Raw genomic sequence first — 12,088 nt, 5'->3', positions numbered from 1 at the left:
AGGTGCTGCCTCTTAAGTGAGTGAGGGACCCTGTGAAACCCACTGATCTTGCCCAGCAGTAGGAGGACCCAGAGAACCTCTGCCCAGCCTGACTAGGAAGGACCTAGTCGCCTTCTCCATCCCTACCCCCCTGCAACAGAACCCCTTAAGGGCGCCAGATACATCTGCGCCAACAAGACCTTATCTGACATCTAAGAACAGAAACTTACAAGCCAAGCACTGAGACTGCGTGTCCAGACTGGACTTTGAACTTACAAGCCAAGCACTGAGACTGCGTGTCCAGACTGGACTTTGAACTTACAAGCCAAGCACTGAGACTGCGTGTCCAGACTGAACTTTAAACTTACAAGCCAAAGCACTGAGACTGCGTGTCCAGACTGACCCCTGAACTCTGATGTGAAGCTGATTGGAGAACCACCGGGGATCGACCAGGTATTAGTGCTGTGACCCGTGCGCTCCCTGCCCTGGTCTGGGACCCCCGGCAGCGGGCTCCGCTGAACACAGAACCCCCATCCTTAACTTCAGCACCCTCCGTGATGTGCAAGCCAGCGCACTCACCGCCGCGACCCTGAGGCCGGAAGAAGTACCCTGCCGTGTCGTGAGGCCCGTGGAGAAGCCCAGGGCCCCGTCGCTGCCGTCGCAGCTGTGAGGAGAAGTGCACGAGGCCGAGAACGAGTACCCCCATCATCGCGGGAACGGACGCCTTCCAGCGCGGAGATCGAGGTAAGCCCGAAGGCTGGGATCGCCCCCGGTGCGCTTCCTGCTGGTTGGGAGCCACACCGCACCCTGGGCCCGGGTTCCCTCTCCGTGGGAGTTCCCCCTGTCATCGCGACGGAGAGACCCCGCCGAGGGATCCTCTCCTGGTACCCCCGTGTCTGCCCTGAAGCGCGGTGCCTACGAACTGCACCGGAGCAAGAGACTCGCTCCGCAAGTCCCGTGCGCTCCCAGCGGACAGCCCCGTGTTAGACAATGACTGCACCCGAGCACGAGCAGCGCTCGAAAATCCCTCTTACGAGTAGCGCTCTGGGATTCATATGCCATATTGGAGTGTTAGGTGCCATTGATTCCGAGTAGCGCTCTGTGATTCCTATGCCATATTGAAGTGTTACGTGCTATTGATTCCGAGTAGTGCTCTGTTATTCATATGCCATACTGAAGTGTTACGTGCTATTGAGTCCGAGTAGCGCTCTGTTATTTATATGCCATATTGAAGTGTTAGGTGCTATTGAGTACGAGTAGCGCTCTATTATTCATATGCCATACTGAAGTGTTACGTGCTATTGAGTCCGAGTAGCGCTCTGTTATTTATATGCCATATTGAAGTGTTAGGTGCTATTGAGTACGAGTAGCGCTCTATTAGTCATATGCCATACTGAAATGTTACGCGCTATTGATTACGAGTAGCGCTCTGTTATTCATGTTTCCTACTGCAGTGCTAGGTGCCAGAGGTTACGAGTAGCGCTCTGCTGCTCCTGTTCTACCTTGAAGTGCTAAATGTCCTTAGTTGCGAGTAGCACTCCATGTTAGATGCCCCGTTCTGAGGTCGTCCCCGGTTAGCGCGCACAACGCGACAAGAAGGTGAAGAGCACGTGTACAGCTACGTGTTTGGTAGTTGTGCCCCAGGCAGTACTGTTATTTCATGAATTGCATATATGGTATGAACAGCCTTTATAGCTCCTGACTGATATGTACATCGCTAGCTATTGTATTATCAGCATATGAAATGTACTGCTACCTCATGAACTGCATCTAACGTGATCTACTTGGATAAACTTGAGTATTTACATAACTCCTACAGTGTGGCGTCACTTATTGTGTGTGTTCCTCGTCGCATGTGAGGTGCGTGTTGTATGGTTGCTTTACACACAGACCTTTGGTGGCCCGACTGCTCGTGTCACGTTACCGCCCCATAGGGCCTGGAGACCCCAGGTCTTACATTGTTGGCGAGCGGTGGGATCGTTAGGACCTGTGACCATACAGCACCCTTCCGTGAGGCGGAGGGCGCCACAATTAAACGCCTATTTGTTCCAGAGCTTGAAAACCATTGATTGCTGCATTGTTATATCCACTGTCCAGGTTGAGAGTACAAGAAGCCTGGTTAGCTGAGAACTGTTGCATATCCCCTAGGAATTTTTCTCCTTAGTGTCTAGGTCCCCACCTGCCAGAATGGAATTCCGGTTAGCTGACCTCGAGGGGTACTCGGTGAAGCAACTAAGGGAGTTCGGGCAGGGGATGGGGGTGCCTGGGGTACGGAGGGCCAAAGGACCGGAACTCCGCACCGCCATTAGGGCATGGGTAGAGGCCCACCCAGAAGGGAAAGAGGATGAGGGACAGGAGGCGCCAGATGCACCTCAGGAGGAGAGCGCCCAGGAAGTACTAGACATCTTAAATGTAGATATGTCGGAAAATGTGCCCCCAGGGAGACATTCTGGGGCCAGTAGTAGGACAGGGTCTAGAAGGAGCGCGTCCCCAGAGGAGTACGAGGACAGGAGGGAAGAGAGGCAACTAAAATGGGAGCTAGCGAAATTAGAACATGAAAGAGAAAGGGAAAGAGAGAACAAGAAATGGGCAATGGAGGAGAAGAAGCTGGCGCACGAGCGTCAGCTAAAAGAGCTGGAGCTACGCGCCCTCCAATTGAACGCGTCCAATAAGGACAATGGTGGCAGCATACCTAAGGAACCTCAAGAGTCAAAGTTCTACCTACCTAAAGAGGTAATTGCCAATTACACAGTTGGGGACGACATCATGAAATGGTTGGAGGCATACGAGGTAGCCTTGACGGCCCATGGGGTACCCGAGAGTAATTGGGGGAAGTGGTTTATACCGGTTATACCTCCCAATGTTAGGGACACCCTGCTATATTTGGCCAAGGCGGATCAGGTAAGGTATGCCCCCATGAAAGAGGCCTTGTTAAAAAAGTTTGGTCTCAACCCTGAGAGGTACAGGCAAAAGTTTTGTGGCAGCCATAAGCTGTCCACACAGACATGGGTAGATTTTTTTGATTATGCGAGGAAGGCACTAGATGGTTGGGTGCGTGGCAGCGAGGTGCAGGACTACCAAGGGTTGTACGATCTTTTTTTAAGGGCGCACCTCTTGGATAAGAGCTTTCCGGAGCAGGCGCCAACATCTGGTGGACCGCAAGTTGATGGATCCCCGTGAGCTTGCGGAGGAGGCAGATATTTGGGTGAGCACCCGGGTGTCTCACAAGGGCCCCGGGGGAGATGGCTCGAAAGGCGGACAGGGTTTCCCCCAGAAGAAAGAGGGGGGGGATAAAAAGGTGGAGTTCTCGAAAGGTCCCCAAAATAAGTTTGGGAAGGGAGTAGGAACCCCACCCCCGTCCAATTCCACAAGACCCACCTACCCTGACAGGAGTCAGCAGCCTAGGATTGTGCGGTGCTACGAGTGTGGGGAGATTGGACTCTACAGGGGAGATCCCAAGTGTCGCAAGCGACCACCAGCCCCAACGGGCGGGAAAAGTCCCGGAGTGAGTAGTATAGCGCTTGGGGTGGAGCTGCCCTTAGATAGGGAAGGGGAGTGGACAGGCCTGACGCTGGTTTCACTCGGGGATAGAGAGGTAGTCCCCGTAGTGTCCCTGCCCCCGAACACTGCTAAATATCAGCAGAGGGTGAGAATTAATGGGGAGGAGGTGGAAGCTCTGAGGGACACAGGATCCAGCATGACCACTGTCGTGCGGCGGCTGGTGTCCCGAGACCAAGTAGTCCCCGAGGAGTTCCATCCGGCCGTATTGGCTGACGGCAGTATGAGTCACTATCCAGTGGCTCGTGTTCCATTTGAGTGGGGAGGAGTCAAAGGCCTACTGAGAGTTGCTGTGAGCCCTGCCTTGCCTGTGGGGTGTTTGCTAGGGAACGACCTGGAGCACACCAAGTGGAAAGATGTCGAGTTTCACGCTCACACCGAAATGCTGGGATTACCAGGGTGGACTTTCATCAGCACGCGGTCCATGGCTGCCCGGCATGGAACTCACCCTGGGTTGGAGCCTGGAATCATGGCCCAACCCAAAGCCAAACGTGGAAAGAAGAAGGTGGTAGAGGACATGCCCCGTGAGATGGATGGGGAGGCCGCAGAGGTGCCCCCGGAGTCCGCGGAGGTAGATGTCGTTCCTGTGGAGGACTTGCCGACCCTTGCTGACTGGCATGTGGAAGGAGGGCCTACCCGGGAGGAATTTTGTCAGGCACAAAGGGCATGCCCCACGCTTGAAGGCATGCGGCGGCAGGCCGAAGCCCAAGTGGCCAGTCAGGAACTGGGAGGTTATCACGTGTATTGGGAGGATGGTCTCCTATACAGTGAGCCCAGGGTGCCGGTACATGGATCTTCGAGGGCCATAGTGGTCCCCCAATGTTACCGGGCCTTTCTGCTGGAGTTAGAGCACGAGATACCCTTAGCCGGACACCTGGGTCAGGACAAAACCTTTGCACGGTTGGTCCCCCATTTTTATTGGCCCAGGATGAGGATTGCATCAGACACCTTTTGCAAGACCTGCAAGTCTTGTCAGGCTAGTGGCAAGACGGGGACTAAGTTGAAGGTCCCGTTGGAACCGCTCCCCGTGGTCGGGACCCCTTTTGAGAGGGTCGGTATTGATATTGTTGGGCCATTGGACCCTCCGACCGCAGCGGGACACCGGTTCATCTTGGTTTTGGTGGACCACGCCACAAGGTACCCAGAGGCTATTCCTCTGAGGACCATCACTGCTCCGGTGGTGGCGCGGGCACTGTTGGGGATTTTTACGCGAGTGGGATTCCCCAAGGTCGTGGTGTCGGACAGGGGCACCAATTTCATGTCGGCCTACATGCAGGCCATGTGGAAGGAGTATGGGGTGACCTACCGGTTCTTCACTCCTTACCACCCCCAGACTAACGGACTTGTAGAGCGCTTCAATAAGACATTGAAGGGGATGATCCGAAGCCTACCAGAGGGCTTGAGGCGTAAATGGGACGTCCTCCTCCCCTGCTTGTTATTCTCCTACAGGGAGGTACCTCAGAAGGGAGTCGGGTTCAGCCCGTTTGAATTGCTCTATGGCCATCCCGTTAGGGGTCCCCTCAGTTTAGTGAAAGAGGGGTGGGAGAAGACTTCACAGAAGCTTCCCCGTGACATTGTCAGCTACATGCTGGCGTTCCGCAGCCAGATGGCCAAGCTGTGGAAGGCAGCCACAGAGAACCTGGAGGCTAGCCAGACCGTGATGAAGGAGTGGTATGACCGCAACGCTCGGACGGTCGAGTTAGACGTTGGACAGAAGGTGTGGGTTATGGAACCTGGGGAGCTTTGTGCCCTCCAGGACCTGTGGACTGGCCCGTTCGACATTGTGGAGCGGCGAGGCCAGACCACATACGTAATCAATATGAAAACCCCCCGTCAGCCCCTCAGGGTGCTCCACGTCAACCGCCTGAAGCCGCACCATGAGCGATCAGAGCTTGCTCTCCTTATGGTGACGGATGGGAGCGAAGAGGAAGAGAGTGAGGCTCTTCCTGACCTTCTAGCGGTACAAGAGAAGGATGGTTCGGTGGAAGGTGTAGTCCTCTCCCCATCCTTGACCCCAGAGCAACAGAGGGACTGTCGCCATGTCCTGGGACAGTTCGCCTCGTTGTTCTCCCTCACGCCTGGAATCACTCATTTTTGTACCCATGATGTGGACACAGGGGACAGCCCACCGGTGAAGAACAAGTCTTACCGGCTCTCTGACCGAGTGAAGGATAGCATCCAGCGTGAGGTGGCAAAGATGCTGGAGGTGATAGAACCTTCCAGCAGCCCGTGGGCTAGTCCAGTGGTGTTGGTGCCGAAAGCGGCCCCACCGGGTACGACACCGGAGCTTCGGTTCTGTGTGGACTACCGGGGGTTGAACTCTGTCACGAAGACAGATGCTCACCCCATCCCACGAGCAGACGAGCTGGTGGACCGGCTGGGAGCAGCCCGGTACCTCAGCACCATTGATCTGACATCCGGATATTGGCAGATTGCCATGGCCGATGGAGCAAGGGAGAAGACAGCATTCTCCACCACAGAGGGCCACTACCAGTTTCGAGTGATGCCCTTTGGGCTCAAAAATGCTCCGGCCACATTCCAGCGGTTAGTGAATCAGGTACTATCTGGCCTGGAGTCCTTCTCAGCGGCCTACCTGGATGACATAGCTGTCTTCAGTAGCACCTGGGAGGACCATCTGCAACACCTCCAGGAGGTATTGCAGGCGCTGCAACGCGCTGGCTTAACAATTAAAGCCAGCAAGTGCCAGATTGGACAGGGATCTGTCGTGTACCTGGGACACCTGGTGGGCGGAGGTAAGGTGCAACCCCTCCAGGCCAAAATAGAGACCATCTTGGCTTGGGAGCCCCCCAAGACCCAAACAGAGGTCCGAGCTTTCCTCGGCCTCACTGGGTATTACCGCCGGTTCGTCAAGGGATATGGTACCATCGTAGCCCCCTTGACGGAATTGACCTCCAAGAAGCAACCTCGCAAGGTCATATGGACAGCTGCATGCCAGGAAGCCTTTGACACGCTGAAACAGGCGATGTGTACCGCTCCAGTACTAGCAACACCAGATTTCAGCAAGGAATTTATTGTACAGACAGACGCCTCAGAGCACGGCATAGGTGCGGTGCTCTCGCAACTCAATACCGAGGGCCAAGATCAACCAGTGGCCTTCATATCCAGAAGACTCCTCCCTCGGGAACGGCGATGGAGCACCATTGAGAGAGAAGCCTTCGCGGTGGTCTGGGCACTGAAGAAGTTGAGGCCATACCTCTTTGGAACTCACTTCCTTATTCAGACCGACCACCGGCCCCTTCGCTGGCTCATGCAGATGAGAGGCGAAAACCCCAAGTTGTTGAGGTGGTCCATTTCCCTACAGGGGATGGACTTTCGGGTGGAACATCGGCCCGGAGTTGACCACGCCAATGCTGATGGTCTCTCCAGGTTTTTCCGCCTTAGTGATGAGAAATCCCTAGAGGTTGGGTAGCTCTCCCCTCTTTCGGCTGGGGGGGGGACGCATGTTGGACCTGTCAGCCCTAGGGTGGTCTCCCCTTCTATTTTTGTATAGTGCCTCATTTTTTCCACCCTCATTTTCATGTTGGACTAGGTCTCCGGGCGCCTTTTCATTGCCAATCAGTGTTAAGGTGCAGGTGCTCCCTTCTCCCAAGATGGCTGCCACAGACCCCTGCTACTGCAGAGTGGTCTTTCATAGTAGCACCCTAGCTGCCAGGAGCTGGCTGGAACCCCACAACAATGTTGCGACTCCAGCCCGCCTTTTTGTCCCATAGGTAGAGTGGGGAAGCTCCTGGAATGTGCTGGAACCTTCTAGAAGGGAGGTGGGGTTTTACTTTTGCCGCCTTGGCTAGAGGTCACCTGACCTAGGGCTACTTAAGAGTGGGAGGGAAACTTTTGTGGTGAGTTGGCCATTGGGGTGAAGCAGAGCTGGAAGAATCCACCAGGAGTGTAGGCGGTAGGGCCTAGCCAGGGACTTATGCCTCTGAGAGTGACAGGATTTAGGTGCTGCCTCTTAAGTGAGTGAGGGACCCTGTGAAACCCACTGATCTTGCCCAGCAGTAGGAGGACCCAGAGAACCTCTGCCCAGCCTGACTAGGAAGGACCTAGTCGCCTTCTCCATCCCTACCCCCCTGCAACAGAACCCCTTAAGGGCGCCAGATACATCTGCGCCAACAAGACCTTATCTGACATCTAAGAACAGAAACTTACAAGCCAAGCACTGAGACTGCGTGTCCAGACTGGACTTTGAACTTACAAGCCAAGCACTGAGACTGCGTGTCCAGACTGGACTTTGAACTTACAAGCCAAGCACTGAGACTGCGTGTCCAGACTGAACTTTAAACTTACAAGCCAAAGCACTGAGACTGCGTGTCCAGACTGACCCCTGAACTCTGATGTGAAGCTGATTGGAGAACCACTGGGGATCAACCAGGTATTAGCGCTGTGACCCGTGCGCTCCCTGCCCTGGTCTGGGACCCCCGGCAGCGGGCTCCGCTGAACACAGAACCCCCATCCTTAACTTCAGCACCCCCCGTGATGAGCAAGCCAGCGCACTCACCGCCGCGACCCTGAGGCCGGAAGAAGTACCCTGCCGTGTCGTGAGGCCCGTGGAGAAGCCCAGGGCCCCGTCGCTGCCGTTGCAGCTGAGCGGAGAAGTGCGCGAGGCCGAGAACGAGTGCCCCCATCATCGCGGGAACGGACGCCTTCCAGCGCGGAGATCGAGGTAAGCCCGAAGGCTGGGATCGCCCCCGGTGCGCTTCCTGCTGGTTGGGAGCCACACCGCACCCTGGGCCCGGGTTCCCTCTCCGTGGGAGTTCCCCCTGTCATCGCGACGGAGAGACCCCGCCGAGGGATCCCCTCCTGGTACCCCCGTGTCTGCCCTGAAGCGCGGTGCCTACGAACTGCACCGGAGCAAGAGACTCGCTCCGCAAGTCCCGTGCACTCCCTGCGGACAGCCCCGTGTTAGACACTGACTGCACCCGAGCACGAGCAGCGCTCGAAAATCCCATTTACGAGTAGCGCTCTGGGATTCATATGCCATATTGGAGTGTTAGGTGCTATTGATTCCGAGTAGCGCTCTGTGATTCCTATGCCATATTGAAGTGTTACGTGCTATTGATTCCGAGTAGCGCTCTGTTATTCATATGCCATACTGAAGTGTTACGTGCTATTGAGTCCGAGTAGCGCTCTGTTATTTATATGCCATATTGAAGTGTTAGGTGCTATTGAGTACGAGTAGCGCTCTATTATTCATATGCCATACTGAAATGTTACGCGCTATTGATTACGAGTAGCGCTCTGTTATTCATGTTTCCTACTGCAGTGCTAGGTGCCAGAGGTTACGAGTAGCGCTCTGCTGCTCCTGTTCTACCTTGAAGTGCTAAATGTCCTTTGTTGCGAGTAGCTCTCCATGTTAGATGCCCCGTTCTGAGGTCGTCCCCGGTTAGCGCGCACAACGCGACAAGAAGGTGAAGAGCACGTGTACAGCTACGTGTTTGGTAGTTGTGCCCCAGGCAGTACTGTTATTTCATGAATTGCATATATGGTATGAACAGCCTTTATAGCTCCTGACTGATATGTACATCGCTAGCTATTGTATTATCAGCATATGAAATGTACTGCTACCTCATGAACTGCATCTAACGTGATCTACTTGGATAAACTTGAGTATTTACATAACTCCTACAGTGTGGCGTCACTTATTGTGTGTGTTCCTCGTTGTATGTGAGGTGCGTGTTGTATGGTTGCTTTACACACAGACCTTTGGTGGCCCGACCGCTCGTGTTACGTTACCGCCCCATAGGGCCTGGAGACCCCAGGTCTTACACAGAGTGTCTGTAGTCACTGTCCGATCAGGTTAAAATGGCAATAGGTTAGTCCCCTTCCATTTCTGGTGATTTGCAGCTGTTTTAAGATCTCCTTAGAGTTTCACATTGCTCAAATGGGTGTAATTTCTGATATTTATATGTTTCCCTCTTCTACATTGCTTGATTTTGCTCGGTAGAAAGTGTTACTCATAGTCCTTGAAATGTCACTCATAATTACACTGAAATTATGAAAATGTCACACAGCAATTGAAACCTTGGCAGCTATGAGACAGGGTCCAACTGAACTCTGGGACCTAGTGTTAAAGTTAACTCGTCGCTCAATGCTTGCTCATATAGTACAAGGTGCATGCACCAGGAGCCCCGGTAACAAAATTTATGTTTCCGAAATCTCTTGATATCGATTCCGCACAAGAAGCTCAGAGTTACCCCGAAGCCCCCTGTGTGCCACTCACGGCAGAAACCCTTTTTAGCCAAGTGTACCTGGTATAACACTGTGCCTGGCGGCTAGTTCTGTGTCTTGTAGAGCAAAGAAATAGGTCACTTAAATACCACACCATATGCGTTTTAGGGAAGATCTGCGTGCTGAGCCTGCGCACGGCGCAGCTGTGTGGTCTTCAGTCTCAGGGTGGGGCATCAGGAGGGCTGGGGCCAGGGCTGGGCTGACTGAATTGTCATGCGCAGTCAGTGTAAACTGTACGTGCGGACTGGGCATACACGGACCCACGACTACAGGGCTAAGCACGTTACCTGCCAGGGAAGCACAGGCACAGGGTGTAATGCTCGCTCTTAGTGTGACTGTGCTGGAAAAGCACTGACCCCCCCGGTGTACCGTCCTGAAGAAGCCCAACCATCTCGCGGACCCGGCTTCTGATTTCCCTCGCCGCGAGGGCGTGCCCCACCGTACTCGGCTAATTCCTTGCTCCGGGAGGAGCGAGATTAATCTCAACCTGCACTTACCTCAAAATGTACGGGGGCAATTTTAACCTGCACCAAGTGCACTTACCCCTGCCTGCATCAGGCCTACTAACTACAACTTGCACAGAGAGAAATCACATCACCTGAATTACGCACATTTACACTGCAGATGTGATGGGGCTTTTGCCTGCATTAATGACACACATACAACAGGAATTCTGGACGGAGGAACTGGTCTCATCTTGCATCTTGGGGCACTTACGGCTCTAGGCATATTTATTGTAATTCAGCTTTTAACTGTCCCTGGGGCTTTGTCATTCACTAGTTACGCCCCTTACTCTGGGACAGTTACAACATAGGAGCTAGTATGACAGCGCTAGGGGTACTTATTGGCAACTTGTACAAGAGCCATGTATGTCCAACTGCAGCCCCTTGAACATATGCCCTGACCCCACCTCACCTTGGGGGTTTAATATAGCACTGGAGCACTTGAAGCTCCTGTACTGAGCACTTGATTCACTCTGCACTAGGGACATTTACGTCAACATAAAGCCCCGTCATTTGATGTCCCCAGGGCAAATATTGTATCGGAGCAGTCGCAAACCTTGTGTTCCTAGAGCTTTTACATCATTTTACAGGCTGCAGCCCCTCTGGGATAAATACAGTATCGGAGCGCGTGCACAAGGTGCATGTAAAGCAACACCCACCATACACACATGGGGACAGTGACAGCGTTGGAGCACTTACTGCACCTTGCACTCGTGAAACTTTATGCATTCTGCAGCTTCTTCGCCTCATGGCACTTGGGGCACCCGTAATGCCAGGTCACTTATTACAGTCGGCACTTCTCACTCCCCTGGACATCTCACGCTCTGGTGCGGGGGTGTCGCGGGGGTTTATGGTGTCAGCATTTACGGGAATCTACTCCTGGTACATGTGCAGGCGGATGCACTGACACCACGTTCGCAATGGCACTTACTGCAGTAGGCACTTTGTGGAAACACAGTGAGGGCAATTATGGTGTCTGGGCGCTTTGGTGCCACCGAAGGGTGGAGAGGATTAAGTAGTAGCCTTCGCGGGGTGCAGATGCAGCAATTAAGGCAAACTACACTGCAAGGACCAGAGAGGTTTACAGTTCCACAATTTAGTACAAAGGCAAACTGGATTATTGGCGATTTTGCAACAACATCCTCCTGCCTCAGTCACTTTCAGCAGCTGCACTTCCTCTATGTCTTGCACAGTGAGTTGTGTGTGCCCTAAAATTACCAAGGAGCGCCCCCAAAACCCCAGATAATGCCTGCCTCCAGCCCTCACAGCAACCTCCCCTGTTTCGTTAAGTGTCAGGGTCCTTGCAGGAGGAGCGCTCACACCAACCTGCAGCATGAGTACTTGACTGTGCTTGCAGGAGTGGGCACAAGGGCGCTGCTCCAGGCACTTACACAACTTGTATCACAAGATGCCCTACCAGTCAGTACTTGGCAGCACACTTCATCGAGAAAATTGGGGCAACCTGCACTTGCAGCAGTGGCACTTAGAGCAGTTTTCACCGCTGTATTTACAGTACTTGTGTCAGCCGAGCACCTGTTGCATCAGGTGCCTCCTATAGCGCGTGGCCACCAGCAGCTGCCCTCTTACACTGTGTAGAGCCCCCCTCACACCCAACACAACCCTTCAGGCGTCCTACATATGCACCATGGGAGCGTGCAAGCTGGATGACCTTGTAAAACAACACATGTGGTGTGCGCTGGTGAAACAATCTCAATATAACGCGGTTACTCTGTAACGTTCACGCTTGGATTAAGAGCGCAGATAGAACGGTTTAAACATGAGAAGCGATGATTACCGTCCGA

The 12,088-nt window shown here is 53.7% G+C and overlaps 1 non-coding gene across 1 annotated transcript; it reads right to left on the bottom strand.

The window, feature by feature from the left end:
* Positions 1-9,647: 9,647 nt before the first annotated feature.
* Positions 9,648-9,791, bottom strand: LOC146859281 (U11 spliceosomal RNA). The gene has a single exon (XR_014980387.1). It is a non-coding gene; the product is annotated as a U11 spliceosomal RNA (small nuclear RNA).
* Positions 9,792-12,088: the final 2,297 nt, after the last annotated feature.

The sequence above is a fragment of the Triturus cristatus genome, chromosome 3_2, assembly GCF_964204655.1.
Source record: "Triturus cristatus chromosome 3_2, aTriCri1.1, whole genome shotgun sequence".
NCBI classification, from domain to species: Eukaryota; Metazoa; Chordata; class Amphibia; order Caudata; family Salamandridae; genus Triturus; species Triturus cristatus.
The sequence above is the reverse complement of the archived record's forward strand: the minus strand, read 5'-3'. Positions and strand labels throughout refer to the sequence as shown.